This window comes from Schistocerca gregaria, chromosome X (assembly GCF_023897955.1).
Source record: "Schistocerca gregaria isolate iqSchGreg1 chromosome X, iqSchGreg1.2, whole genome shotgun sequence".
In the NCBI taxonomy this organism is placed as follows: Eukaryota; Metazoa; Arthropoda; class Insecta; order Orthoptera; family Acrididae; genus Schistocerca; species Schistocerca gregaria.
The window spans coordinates 358,448,789-358,464,401 of NC_064931.1; the positions used below are offsets into that span (position 1 = coordinate 358,448,789).

The 15,613-nt window shown below is 42.7% G+C and overlaps 1 protein-coding gene across 1 annotated transcript in view; it reads right to left on the reverse strand.

Annotated features, from left to right (window-relative positions):
- The window catches only part of LOC126298992 (melanopsin-like), a 179,194-nt gene extending 166,340 nt beyond the window's left edge, over positions 1-12,854 (reverse strand). The window contains exon 1 of the mRNA XM_049990619.1: positions 12,767-12,854. The gene's annotated coding sequence lies outside the window, so the exon portion shown is untranslated. The remainder of the gene's footprint in view (positions 1-12,766) is intronic.
- Positions 12,855-15,613: the final 2,759 nt, after the last annotated feature.

The following is a 15,613-nucleotide window of genomic DNA, read 5'->3' on the forward strand; positions in this document are numbered from 1 at the left end:
TCATTGCCTTTACTGTCGTGTATCACTGCTCGCTCCTGATATGGTGTTCATATGTCACATGCTGTTAGATGTTCATTTTTGCTTTATACTAGTAAACTCCATGAGCTGTTAAAGAAGTTAAGAAAAAATTACATCCACAGTTCTTGATTCTCTCCCCACCTCTACAGTTAGCCATTCATGTTACTTACCTGCCATCCTATTCATAACTTGTGCATGCCATATCATGAACGACCTGCCTTTTATACGCATATCATGGCCCGTCTCTGACAATCTCTTCCTACTCCGGAGAAATGATAACCCACTCAGTGCTGTCTGTGCTGAGCAAACCACTGTAGCCACACTTTTTCTGATTGCATGTTGTACTGAGATGAGAGACCAGAAACGAATTTCGGTGTTTACGAAGTGGCTCGCTAATTCTTCTTGGCTGAGCGATCGTTCAGCCAACAGTTACCTCTTCTATTCTTTTACTCCTTTCGCCTGATTTTTCCTTTTACTGTACGTTTTCAGTCTGTCATCTTACGTGATTTTTCTCGTGTGTGTGAGTGCATGTGTGTGTGCGAAGGAGAGAGAAGGAGAGAGAGAAAGAGATTTCCAAAGTACTATCAGCAGTTCACTTATCACACGTTCTGTGCGTAGGGCACTAAAAGAATTGATTTCAGTGGTCGAGCAGTTCCTCGTAAGTCACACTTTTCTGTAGTGAACACTAAGTGACATTTCAGGGGGTATAAAGAGCGACACTATTAGACAGTAGATTATTGGCAACGAATTATTTTGTGTGATGAAACACGTTTTACCCTGTGACAATCTGACGGAAGGCTTTGGGATTCGCGAATTCCTGAAAAATTTGCTTATCAACATGTATAGTGTCAACGATGCAGTAGAGGTATAGACATCACGGCATGTGATGTTATTCGTGGTTACGTATTGTCCCATTACTGTGCTTAATAAAACGCTAAATGCTCAAGGATACCAACACATAGTACAGCAATGTGTATTCTGTAGAACTGAAGAACATTTCGGAGACGATTACTGTTTATATCAGCATGCCAATGCAGAATCTGTGAGGTAATAATTTGTGGATAATAACATTTCTGAAATTAACGGTGTGCCCTGAGTCCCGATCTGGACACAGTAGAAGACCTATGGGATGAGTTAGAACGTCGGCTTCCCTCCGGACACTTGAGTCTCACGTTGCTACCTTCTCCGATTTCGGCTGTTGTGGAAGAACGGGCTAACACGTCTTCGCAGACATTGACAAACCTCGTTGAAAGCGCCTGCAGCAAAGGCCAAGCCGTCAAAATGGTGGAGGATGGACAAATCCTATATTAGTTTCCACAAATACTATATTAGTTTCCACTGATGGGTCTCCAGATTGTTTTGATAAGATATTATAACTTGATCATCAAATCGAGCATTTTTTATCATGTCCTACTCTCCCAAATGCCACAATAATTCTGAAGGGCATGTACAGTGAAGGGTTTGTTTTCACTTAGATCTTTTAGTGCTTTGTCGAATTCTTCTCGCAATGTCGCATCCCCCATTTCATCCTCAGCTACTTTGTCTTCCTCTTCTACAATGATGTAAAATTGGTTGAGATTCTACAGCTCTCCTATATACTCGCTTCGCATTTCAACTTTCTTTCGTTGCCTACTACTGACTTGCTATCTGATTTCCTAATAATCCTACATGTGCTTCCCCTTTCTCTAAAGGTCAGTTCAATAATTTTGTATGTTTCACCTATCTTTCCGCTATTCATGGATGTTTCAACTACTTTGCATTACTGCTCCAGCTAGCAGTTTTGCACATCCAGTCAATCTCATTCTCAGATATTTGTGTACCTTTAGCCAGTTTCATTTGTTACATTTTTATATTCTATCCGATCGTCAATTACATTCAGTACCTACTGTCTGTTCAAGGATTTCTACTGGGACTTATATTATTGTGTATTTTATCTCTCAGACCTACCCATTAGCCGTCTGTTGTACGAGGGTTATTCCATAAGTCATGGTAATTACGGTGTATCTTGCAATAACGCGACATCACAAGAATTCCACAATGTATATTGAACTGATGCGGCTGCGTATATCTCAATGCCAACACAAAATACACTACAGGAAGCCACGGTAAAGGGTGAAATGAAATACATGAATTGGACATCTTTGTACATTTATTGCACGCGAATACCAATGGAACAAAAATGAATAAAAATTAACTACTGTGCTTCAAAATAGACCACCAATGCCGACTCACAGCGTTGCCAACGACGGGGTAGGCGTCGAATGCCATTAGCATTACCCGGACAGCACTCACCTCGAGAAAAAGTTCATTTCAAAACAATGATCAACCAGTATTCGCAGCAGTAAACTGTCGTACGCAATGGAAATTTTTAACAGTTAATGTAGACATACGGTGATTATCCCGAAAATAGTTACTTCCTTCTGCTAACTTGCTGGAAACATCAGTCTGTCCGTAGAGGAAAGTAACTGATATTTATTAAACAATTCTCTTTTATCTCTTTAGGACACTAACACAGAAACCCACTTTCAGTCGTGACCTTTCCCGGCCACGCAACAGTCATATTCATAAAGGATATGTCTAAAGTAAGTTACTGATTTTTGTGTAAAATAAATGAAAAGTGTAGACGACATTTTGGTCGACACAAAAAATAGCTACGGTTTAATATCTTCCCTGGCAAAGTCATTGATATGTGGCAAGAAGAGGATGGAACCATATAATCATGCATGATTAAAGCAGATGATATTAATATCGCTTGTCAATTTAGAAATGGTTTTTAATGGCAGCCCAGGCATATTCTATAGTGTTCATATCAAATGGAACTTATCTTTATGTTACTCGAATCACTGTAGAAAGATTCAGTTGTAATTAATGAATTGTAACAAATGAAAATTTTTTAAAAAACGAAATTCGAGTCAGTGGTTGTCGCAAAAAGTCACTTTGACAATATTAATCTTCCAGGATCGACTCAGAACTTAAATATCAAGGATTTTTCTCAACTATTATTTTCGAACGCTACAGCCACCTATACCTGAGCAAGTAGTCATTTACTGGTTTTAGTTTTTCATTATAGTTAGTATCCCATCCCTTGGTCCGTGATACACCCGGGTCGCTCCATCAAGTACGTTCCGCTAGTGGTCCTACTGTCACAGACGCCGTGCAACGACCTCTGGTTGTCATTTTCGGCAATAACTGCAGGGCACTCTTGTCACGTGAACGGTTATAACGACTGCTTGTGATACGCAGGAGATCCGACACACATTTTCATTTGTCACGACGTAACCATTACAATGGACGTCCAGTGTTTCTGGACGGATATCATCTCCGTTCATTATGTTCAAATTATTTTAATTAATATATTTTATATGATGAAAGCTATAACTGCCTTTTAGGACAATTTCCGATAGTTAAGCAAACTGTGAGCAGTAATGGATGTATAAACAACATTTAGATTGTCTTCGGCAACAACAGCGGGTTCCAGAGATGTTCAGATTTCCGTGCCTCGTAACGTAATATTGCGATCATCACACTCTTATTAAGTCTGTCTGTGCATCTTTCACGTAGACGTTCTTGTAGAAAACGCTGTGTGCGGAAACAACATGACTGTGATGTTAAGTTTTTGGAATGTTTGCAAACATATCAGCGATCTTAAAATTTGTTAAAATCAAAATAGTCTTGATCGCAATTTTTTATTCATTTATTGGAGTGAGAGATCTGTTTCGAGTCTTTCATATAGTCATCTTCAGACTCTGTAAATATATATTACCAAAGTAGTGTAGACGTTATCATAAGCATATAAAAATATATATAAAAATATATAAAAATGAGATAAAGAGTAATAAATTATACCCAGAGCGGGGGATGTATACTGCCAAATGAGTTTCGTCGACCCTCGACGCTTGTGTAACTGCTGACTGTATAGAGGGAACAGGTATTAATAGGGCTGGACACACCCACCGTGCCGAGTATGACATCATATGAAACCCATCAGACAACACGTTCATGATTAGATAACTTAATACATAACTATTAACGAACATTTACAGTTATAATACATCATAATGTCAAATATTGATCATTATTCGTCAGTTAATATCAATTATGCTATTAAAATGGTGTATTGGTATGAGATAGAGTATGCTGCCCTGTAAAGGCAGAACTAAAAATCTGCACCAACGATTGTCGTTGCCCCAGCGTTGACGTGGATAATCGAGAGTTACAATGGAAATGGCGTCCTGTTCCGCTGTGGACGTGCTGTCGAAGACTGTGCTATGGGGAGTTACGTAGTATGTTACGGTTATGTGCCATAGAAAAACAGTTAATTTTGCTCTCTTCTGATGTCAGCGTCATGAAAATAACTGTACTATGGCGGAACCACACTAATATTTCTATAATAACAGCGGAACCGTTGTACTACAGTGCATCGATAGTTGCCGTAGAAACGGCGTCCTAGCTCGGTGAGGCAGGCATCAGATGATCAGAGATTATTGTGTATTGTATTGTATTGTATCGTATGTTAACCGGGGACCTAAAAACGACTGAGAGGCTCCGTCCCAGCCGCAGCCGCAGTGGTCCACAACCCCAAGACGACTACCGCTGTCCACTTCACCCATCCGCCACCCCTCACCGAATTCAGGGTTATTGTGCGGTTCGGTCCCCGGTGCCCCCCCCCCCCCCCCCAGGCAACGTACCACACCAGACGAGTGTAATCCCTATGTTTTTTCGTGGTAGAGTAATGGTGGTGTTCGCGTACGTGCAGAACTTGTTTGCCCAGCAATCGCCGACATAGTATAACTAAAGCGGAATAAGGGGAACCAGCACGCATTCGCCGAGGCAGATCGAAAACCGCCTAAAAACCATCCACAGACTGGCCGGTACACCGGAACTCGACAAAAATCCGCCGGGCGGATTCGTGCCGTGGACCAGGCGCTCTTTCCCGCCCGGAAAGCCGTGCGTTAGACCCTACGGCCGACCGGACGGGCGAAATTATTGTGTACTGCGAAAGATATCACAACGGCTGACATTTGGAGCACGAAAACAGTGTTTGCATAGATAAATCGGCACTTGTTATAGAAATATCGTCTTATTTTCACTGCGATAATATATAGTGCTGTAACAAAGTTATAATTGGCGGAATTTGACGCCTTTGTCAACATAGCATAGTATTCGTCATTGTAACAAAATTATACGTCATAAAAGAATTAAATGAAAGGGTTATAAACTGCTTAAAAATCTCTTCACAAGAAATTCTCTATGTCAGGTTATAATATTGGCAACTGGATTCTGTAAAAGTGTATCGTGATTGGTGGGAACAGATGCCTGATACCGCTATGGAAAAGTACAAAGCGTCCATAAACATTTTTTGATGTACGCTTTGTACTTTGCCATAGCGGTATCAGGCACCTGTTCCCACCAATCACCATACACTTTTACAGCATCCTATTGCCAATACTATAACCTCATATAGAGAAATTCTTGTGAAGAGATTTTTAAGCTGATTATAACCCTTTAATTTTATCCTTTTATGACGTATAATTTTGTTACAATGACGAATACTATGATATATTGACAAAGGCGTCACATTCCGCCAATTATAACTTTGTTACAGCACCATATATTGTCACAGTGAAAATAAGACGCTATTTCTATAACAACTGCCGATTTATCTATGGAAACACTGTTTTCGTGGTCGAAATGTCAACCGTTGCGATATCTTTCGCAGTACACTATAATCTCTGATCATCTGATGCCTGCCTCACCGGGCTAGGACGCCGTTTCTACGGCAACTATTTACGTACTTTAGTAACATTGTTCCACTGTTATTATAGAAATATTTGTATGGTTCCACCATAGTACGGTTATTTTCATGGCGCTGACATCAGAAGAAAGCAAAATTAACCCTTTTTCTACGGCACATAACTGTAACATACGGCGTAACTCCCGCTAGTACAGTCTTTGACAGCATATCCGCAGTGGAACAGGACGCCATTTCCATGGTAACCCCCGAATATTCACGTCAGCGCTGGGGCAACGACAATCTTTGGTGCAGATTTGTAGTTCTGAGTTTAGAGGGCAGTATACTCTATTTCATACTAATGAACCATTTTAATAGTATAAATAAAATTCACTGACGAATAATAATCAATAATTGACATTATGAGGTATTATAACTTTAACTGTTCCTTCAGTTATGTATTAAGTTGTCTAATCATGATGGTGTTTTCTGATGAGCTTCATGTGATGTCATACTCAGAACAGTGGGTATGTCCAGCCGTATTAATATCTGTTCCCTCTATGCAGTCAGGTCTACCTCCTATACACGGCAGATATGCCCCAACCCTCCCCCTCCAGTGTACCTCTTGCAATCTGCCGATGACAACGTATTCCTCGCCCTCGCTCCTACCCTCCAACGGTCCCAACGCCTTCTCCAGAATCACCTTGACCTTTTTGCTGCATGGTGTAACCAGTGGCTCCTGAAAATCAATCCTTCGAAGACCCAGGTAATCATTGTAGGTCGTACAATCTGCTCTTTCCGGCTACTGGATATCTCCCTTACCGTCTGCGCCCGTCCTATCCGCCACACCCCCCACCCCACCCTAACCTACCTTGGCCTCACCATTGACCGTCACCTCACCTGGATCTCTCATCTCCGCATTATCTAATCCTAAGCCCACAACTGCCTCCAACTCTTCAAACTCCTCTCTCCCTGGACATGGGGGTTGCACCCCTCTACCATCCTCCATACCTACAAATCCTTTCTCCGTCCCATCCCCTGTTATGCCAGTCCGACCTGGATATCTGCCCCCCCCCCCCCAAATTCTATAACTCCCTTCAGATTCTTGAGCGTCATGCACTCCACCTCGCCTTCCATATATGCCTCCCGTCCCCCACGAGGATCATCTATGACCTCATTCCTTTACCCCATCAGCTCCTATTCTTCGATCATATCCGCATACTCTACACCTCCCGCTGCCTTGATCCCCCTCACCCCTTGGTTGCTCCTCTCCTCTCCCATCCCCGCCGCCTGCCACGTATTCACTGTTGTGTTCCCCCAACCCTCCATCTCTACACCCTTCATCTCCTTTCCCCAAGGTAGCTTCCATCAACTCCCCTCTCCCGGATGATGCCCTCTCTCCCTCCATTTATCCCTCCTATCAATTATGATCCTCACCCCCCTACTTTCCTCCATCCTTTTTTTGGGCTCCCTCTCCCCCCCCCCCCTTCCATACTCTTTATTTCCCACCTACCCTGTCTCTGTGAAAATTACCGAATAATCACTTAAAGTAGTAAAGGAGTTTTGCTATTTGGGGAGCAAAATAACTGATGATGGTCCAAGTAGAGAGGATATAAATTGTAGACTGGCAATGGGAAGGAAAGCGTTTCTGAAGAAGAGAAATTTGTTAACATCGAGTATAGATTTAAGTGTCAGGAAGTCATTTCTGAAAGTATTAGTATGGAGTGTAGCCATGTATGGAAGTGAAACATGGACGGTAAATAGTTTGGACAAGAAGAGAATAGAAGCTTTCGAAATGTGGTGCTACACAAGAATGCTGAAGATTATATGGGTAGATCACATAACTAATGAGGAAGTATTGAATAGGATTGGGGAGAAAAGAAGTTTGTGTTACAGCTTGACCAGAAGAAGGGATCGGTTGGTAGGACATGTTCTGAGGCATCAAAGGATCACCAATTTAGTATTGGAATGCAGTGTGGAGGGTAAAAATCGTAGAGGGTGACCAAGAGATGAATACACTAAGCAGATTCAGAAGGATGTAGGTTGCAGAAGGTACTGGGAGATAAAGAGTCTTGCTCAGGATAGGGTAGCATGGAGAGCTGCATCAAACCAGTCTCAGGACTGAAGACCACAACAACAACAACCCTGTCTCTGTCCCCCTTCTCTCCTCTGAGTCCTTTTGCATTTCCCTCCTCTGCATTTTACCATTCCCTCTCACGTCTGACCTCCCTCCCCCCCCCCTTATGAGTCCTTTCCCTCCTTTGGTCCCTACATTTTGTTTCTCCTCTCCTCCCTCCTTGTTTTCCCCCTCATCTGTCCAGGTCCATCCCCCCCCCCCCCCACCCCCATCTGCCATAGGCTATGGTGTGTCCTTTGTGCCAACATTTTAGTGGACTGTGTTCAGTGTATAGTCTTTTTCGAAGTGTTGCAAACGGCCATCAAACTGTCGCTGGGTGTGATTTTATAACTCTTGCGAACAGAATCCAGACTGTCGCCATGTTTTTAATTGTCTATCTACTATGTTACCTGTCTGCATCCTGTGTCTTTTATTAGATTTGCCGACCGTTTCCTTATGTTTTAGCGTTCCATAATTTTCCGCCGTTTTACACTTTAAGTCCCCGTTTTATCGCCTGTTTTTATGGTTTTTTAACTTCTTCTTACGTTTTAAAAAGTATGTAGGCTGCAAAGCAGCGTAATAAGCTGCTGCGTCCCCCCTCTTTGGGGGGAATCGAAATACAATAAAGGGGAAAAAATGCAGTCAGCAGTTACACAATCGTCGAGGGCCGACAAAACTCGTCTGGCAGTGTCCATCCTCCGCTGTGGGTATAATTTATTATTATTTATCTTATTTATATATATCTTTTATATGCTTTTATAACGGCTACACTACTTTGGCAATATATCTTTACAGAGTCTGAAGATGATTCTAAGAAAGAGTCGAAACCGGTCACTCACTCCAATACATTAAAAAAAATTGCTCCACTGGGTTTCATTTTCCCACTGTATCCTCACAACATTCTAGTGTCCACTGCAATGGTAACTTACGACATCGTTTGGACTTAAAAGTATACAAACCGGTAGAAACACTGAAGATCACCTCGCTTTACACATTTGAAAGTTTTCTTGAAGTTTGTCGTCGAAATTGTTTTACCGTGCTAACACGCCATCGCCGACCATGGTCAAACTTGCAGCTTTAACTGTCATTTGTACACTTCCAGTAGATACTAATGCTAGCAGGACGTAAACAGCCCAAGAGCTTCGCCGTTTCCATAACGCTTGTTGCCAGAGCCCAGACATCCTGACCTGCTGTGCCTCAAAGTACCTTAATTCAGCAGCTTTTCAAAGTCCTTCGAAACTGGGTCAACTGATGATACTGTTTTACCCTACCGCATTCCGAAAACATTTCGCACTGGGATACCCACCCCTCTACGTGAACCAGGCGATCTCCTTCCTAAGAAAAAAGGCTGTTCATACAGTTAAGGCTCATCAGTATTTATTAATTTTAATTTCGCATAGAGTATCCTCATCTACAATTGAATTCATATATGTACTTGGCAATCAGTGTACTGAGCATGGTGGCTGGTACTTAGAATCGATTCTAGCAACTTTTCATTCTGTTCCATTTGCGTACGATGCGAGAGAAAAATAGCATCCTATATCCCTCGGTACGCACACTAATTACTACAGAATAGTTGCTGTGTTTACCTTGTATACGAGGTTACTACAGACATACAGGTGGGTTTTGTTGAAACAGCGCAGCTTTTACCTCAAAGATATCCATTTAACTTTCCTGATCATGTCCCCCGCTGCACTTCCGTTCAGGCTGTACTGACATGTACGACTCTAGCAGCGCCTTTCTGTAAATTCGGATGCTTGCTACTGAGCCCCTAATCGAGTCCAGCCAACTTTTCTCCCTTTGTTGCGGCCACTATCTTGTGTTTATCAACATTTAAAGGGGGTCGACATTCGTTGCGCCAACTGATAATTTTTTCAAAGTCGTTATGCACTTACTTACAAACATCTTGAGAGGAAACTGCTTCATAAAAAATAGTTTCGTCAACGAAGAATTTTAGGCCACACGGGATTAGCTGAGCGGTCTCAGGCGCTGCAGTCATGGACTGTGCGGCTGGTCCCGGCGGAGGTTCGAGTCCTCCCTCGGGCATGGGTGTGTGTGTTTGGCGTTAGAATAATTTAGGTTAAGTAGTGTGTAAGCTTAGGGACTGATAACCTTATCAGTTAAGTCCCATAGGATTTCACACACATTTGAACATTTTTGAACAATTTGAGGATAATCATGACCCCATCTGATAAGTCGTTTCGTATATGAAAACAATAGAGATCCCGTAACGCTTCGTTGAGGCACATTAATTTCGATTCTGTTGTACACTCGCCTTCCTAAAAGTAGCCCTGCCAATCAAAGTTAAGAAGCGAGTGAGATCACAAAGGGCATTAACATGTAATGTCGGTCAAAAGAAAATACTTCAGTAAGGTATTCTCTGCAGTGATCTCAAGAGTTAAGAAAACAGCACTCCAAAAGAGTTGCCAACATGCAGCCTCTAAGTGTGTGAGTGAGTTTCCTGGGATACTGGAGTGTTTGTGGTAGGCCTAGACAGCACAGTGATCACTATGACATAGTTATGGAGGTGATTTTTGAAAGAAGTAGTGTGGGAATAAGTACTAGTTTTGTTTCTGGTTCCTTTCATTAACAATCGCCACAGGTTTCCTATCTGTGCCGTCACTTTTCTTGCATTGTTGCTGTAACCCATTTATTACGGAAAATTTTCCAGAATATGAATTGAGTTGGTTTATTTTCTTCTGCGAACTTCCACAGTCTATTTATGCAAGTCGATGGTACGTAAAGTTATAAACTCCAGTTGACAACTCCCAGAATTCCTCAGGGATTCTGTTACAGTTCAATTTCAACCCGTGATCTCATCAAACAAGGGATTGATATTCGTCTATTCGCAACAAGTTCAGCTGATCATACGTAACGTTCGATAGAGACGTTTCCACTATTCAAACGTATAGTCACGTGTGCTGCTAAATTTGGTGTGTAGTTTGAATCATGGTAACATCAGTGATCTGTCGTCTCGACTGATTTACTACAAGCAATTAGTGTTCAAAATTGTCTTTGATCACATTCAAAACATTATTTTCTCAGTTGAAACTTTTGCACGAAACTAGGGTTTCACATTTAATGTAATGTTGATATTTAATATGAAATTATGTGGCACTGACGAATCCACTGGTGAGCAGTAGAACTAGACGTAACCACTGCTGTGAGAGCGCTCGTATTGCCGCAGCTAATGGAATAGTTCGGTGCGCCACGTGTCCCTGATGTCGTCACAACTTCTTCTGGCCGTCGGCCTGACATTCAAGTACAGGATAAGCATGATGTACCATGTCAGCGCAGTCACATCCGCACATCGAATATCTTGTCTCTAGGTCAAGCATGCAGCGGAATTTCGACACACCAATACTGAATGTGTGTATCCGGAGTACTTGATTAAAAGACAGTTGCAGTGCCTTAGGCAGGCAGTGTGTTCAAGACAGAGGTCGCCGACAAGTATAGCCGGGGGCCACATCACGGAAGATAAGTGTTCAGTGCTAGGCGACAGAATAAGTGAGCAGCCGAAACATACAAAGCCACTCTATACTCCACTTGCGAAGTATAGAACTGCCCACATTTGTACGTGTGGTTACCGTACGTCAAGGCACATGGAATGGAGTCGCCTTGTGGGTTGTAAAGAGTACGTCGAATGCCTCTTGAGCGAGTGGTCCATCAGCGAGTGGTCAAACAAAGCCCTTTAATCGTCTTTCACCGGGAAACTATGTTCGAATCTGGTGTAGGATCCTGTGCATCCAGCACCCTATAGGTGATCTGTATCTCCAGCGAAGCGATGCATAGCTCCATCACTCTCGAATTATGTTAGAAGAGTATGAAGAATGCTCCATGGATATGAGGACCCGTGGTTGGACCCCAAAGTCACCTGACAAAAATTTTATGGAAAGATCTTTGAGGACGTGACTCATCAACGACTACCGTATATCGTTAAGTCGTGCCACAACTTGGATCTGTTGTCTTCAAGTCAACAAGGAGGACAACTGGGTGGGTGTTTCTGATTCAACTACTCGCTGATGTGTGTTTCTGTTTGGTAGGTTAGTGAATATGTAATGTTTTTTCTCCTACTAGTAATCGAATTTATTGTTTGTTACACAACCATTATAAAGTGACGTATGGAACCAATTTTTATTCAGTATTCTGTGCATTTATTCCCAGGTTTTTCATGAAAAGTGTGCTGAATGTTTAACACTAGCAATTTCAGTAAATGTGTAATGGAAAAATGACCTTTCCACATGTATCTCAAATTGACAATTTAGTACGTTCTAAACCTCCTGGGACCAGGAACGAATATTTTTAGGAGGTTTGGTATTGATACCCGAAGTTTTTCGCAGACGCGTCTATTGAGATATGTTCAACCTGATCTGGGAAAAATGCAAGATGATGATATGAAAATAGAACTGTCTGACACAGTCTCCATTATGATTATTGTTTAGAAACAGATTACTGTAAGTCGACATAGCTGCCAGGTCCGCAGTCCACAGTGACAATATTTATTATCTCATTGGCTCGGCTGTACGTCAGACACATTGGCGAGCTACTTCCGAGCCCATTTTCTGCTGCAGCTTTTTCCATATATCAGAGGATACAGTTTCGCCCATTTCACAGTAGAAAGATAATGTATAACTCAAATTTACATCATGCCCAATTAATTGCCAACTTTCCTCATTCTTCTCCCTCTCCTCATAGTAATAGTAAACTTGTATCACGATACTTCTGCTATGCATCTTCAAGAAATATACATGTTCGTTCTTTTTACCTCATATTGCTCTCTACCCTTTTGGCACATTTCCGCATAAGCAGTGGCGTCTAGTCTCACGATTAGGTATCTAGCCTAGTAACGCCGGTAAGTGCGCTTTGCGTTGAGCCGTGTGGCAGTGACAGCTGATACGTACCGGCCGACGTTCAGGGAGCGCGCAGTGGCTGGTGGGAGGCGCATGGTGGCTCCGCGCTGCGGCTGCGAACGTCGGCGCCAGCGGCGGAGCACTGGCCTAGGCGGCAACGAGCGCCTGCCGGCTGCGGAGGTGGGGGGGGGGGGGGGGGGGGGGGGCGCCGCCGCACAAGGTCAGCACTCGCCGCCGCCGCTGCACTCACTATGCGTCCTCATCTCCTACAAACGAGCCAGCTACAAGCATTGAAATACCCGACCACGTGTACTGTCACACAAAGTTCACTGGCTTCCGACCGATGTACTAATCTCAACAACGGTATTCACTCCTTCATTCCAACTTCTGGGTCGACTGTCACATTTTGTGCCCGTTTCGTGACCCTCATTTTAATGAGACCTTCGAGCGGCCTTCTTCACCTCAGTTTAGCCTTCTCCGACAAGTTGTCCGTAAAGTCAGTGAGGCATATCTGTACTCTGAGGTGAGAACACTCCAAGTGCCATAACCCGATATCCCAGAAACTCCGTTCACTGGAAGAGACGTCAAAATAAGCAAACAAGTGTCTCAGTTTACCAATAGATATTGGACGGTGTTTGATAAAACGACGATCAAAGCTTTTGAGGTAGATTATGTGCCTTTAAGCGAACAGGTAGTTCAACCTAAGCGGTTGCGCCTGGGCTACCGTCACGGTTTCACACTTCTGCGCCCCGTGCTCAAAACACGATTATTATTTTCATCTTTTTTCATTTATCTACCCATGTCCGGAGAAGATTACTACAAGAATGCTTAGCAACGTATATTCGTCAATTAATTGCAAGTCTGGCGAATGAATTTAAAAAATGAATGAAAAAGTAGTTGGAAATTGTTCTCGGTGGAATTCCTTTAGTGTATCTTGATATATAATCAACTGCAGGTACCAGTTTTTGGAAAAATGATCCTTTATGTGTGGTTTGCCACGAAATTATTTCCAACACGCGTGAAACCTTCAGCAATGTTGACAACGGTTCTTCTCCGAGTGAGATTCTTACGACGAAGTGTAACTGTGGCAAACATACCTTCGTATCATGTTCGTGTTCGGAATTCCTGTTTCCAATATTTCTACGATAGGTATCAGCCAAAGGAATGCAGCAAATCTCCCTGAAGCATAAACGTAACAATAAAGTATAAGAATTAAGAACTGATATAGGAATAAATAAGAGAATAGGAGAATTTACAAAGTCTGTAAGCCCTAGAAATACCTTATACACACATATTTTATTTAAAAATTACACTATTGGCCATTAAAATTGCTACACCACGAAGATGACCTGCTAGAGACGCGAAATTTAACCAACAGGAAGAAGATGCTGTGATATGCAAATGATAAGCTTTTCAGAGCATTCACAAAAGGTTGGCGCCGGTGGCGACACCTACAACGTGCTGACATGAGGAAAGTTTCGAACCGATTTCTCATACACAAACAGCAGTTGACCGGCGTTGCCGGATGAAACGTTGTTGTGATGCCTCGTATAAAGAGGAGAAATGCGTACCATCACGTTTCCGACTTTGATAACGGTCGCATCCGTGTTTGACGACATCGCGGTGAAGGCACATTGGAAGCGTGTATTCGTCATCGCCATACTGGCGTATCACGCGGCCTGATGGTATGGGGTGCCATTGGTTACACGTCTCATTCGTCTCTTGTTCGCATTGACGGCACTTTGAACAGTGGACGTTAAATCCCGTGCTCTACCCTTCATTCGATCCCTCCGAAACCCTACATTTCAGCAGGATAATGCACGACCGCATGTTGCAGGTCCTGTACGGGCCTTTCTGGATACAGGAAATGTTCGACTGCTGCCCTGGTCAGACCATTCTCCAGATCCCTCACCAATTGAAAACGTCTGGTCAATGGTGGCCAGCAACTGGCTCTTCACAATACGGAGTCACTACTGTTGATCAACTGTGGTATCGTGCTGCATGGGCAGCTGTACTTGTACCCAACGCATCCAAGCTCTGTTTGACCCAATGCCCAGGCGTATCAGGGCCATTATTACGGCCAGAAGTGGTTGTTCTGGGCACTGATTTCTCAGGATCTATGCACCCAAATTGCAGCAAAATGTAATCACATGTCAGTTCTAGTATAATATATTTGTCCAATGAATACCCGTTTATCATCTGCATTTATTCTTGGTGTAGCAATTTTAATGGCCAGTAGTGTATGTAACACTCATTGTGATACCCAGCAGTAATTTAGCAGTTAATGTAGCGTCTTGTATTCCTTAAATTTGTAAGAAACATTAATGTAGTAGACTTCCACAGACCTGGGTAGATAATAGAAAAAAAATAAAATAAAAACAGTTATCAGGTCTCAAACACTGGACCCAAAAGTGAAAAAAAAAAACGTGCCGCTAGTCAGTAGCCCACTGCAAGGTATGAGCGTATAGCGCACTAAGACGTATCTAAATTACATCGAAATTTGTGCTGGTTATTTTCTAAGAAATGGTCGCGTATCTTCCGCTGAGTAAAGTTTCTGATAAATCAGGTTACGGCACTTGGCGTGTTCTCGTAAGAGTAACCATCAACTGAGAGGTTACTTCATGTACGGTTCATAGGGAAAGTTGCAGGATTGGGTAAAACTGAATCGCAAGACGTATGATTGACAACAGTGGCCGAGGCAAATAATCAGAAATATTCTGACCGTGTACATACAGTCATGAGCAGTTAAACTGGTGACATTTATCAGCTTTGTGTATTGATCGGGAGGGTTCACTAATAAGACACTGAATTCGTACTGTGGAAGTAGGGGGTTCCAATTCTCTTCCGTGTATTCACATGGAGGATTTATTTTATGTCCCCAAATCACTTAATGAAAGT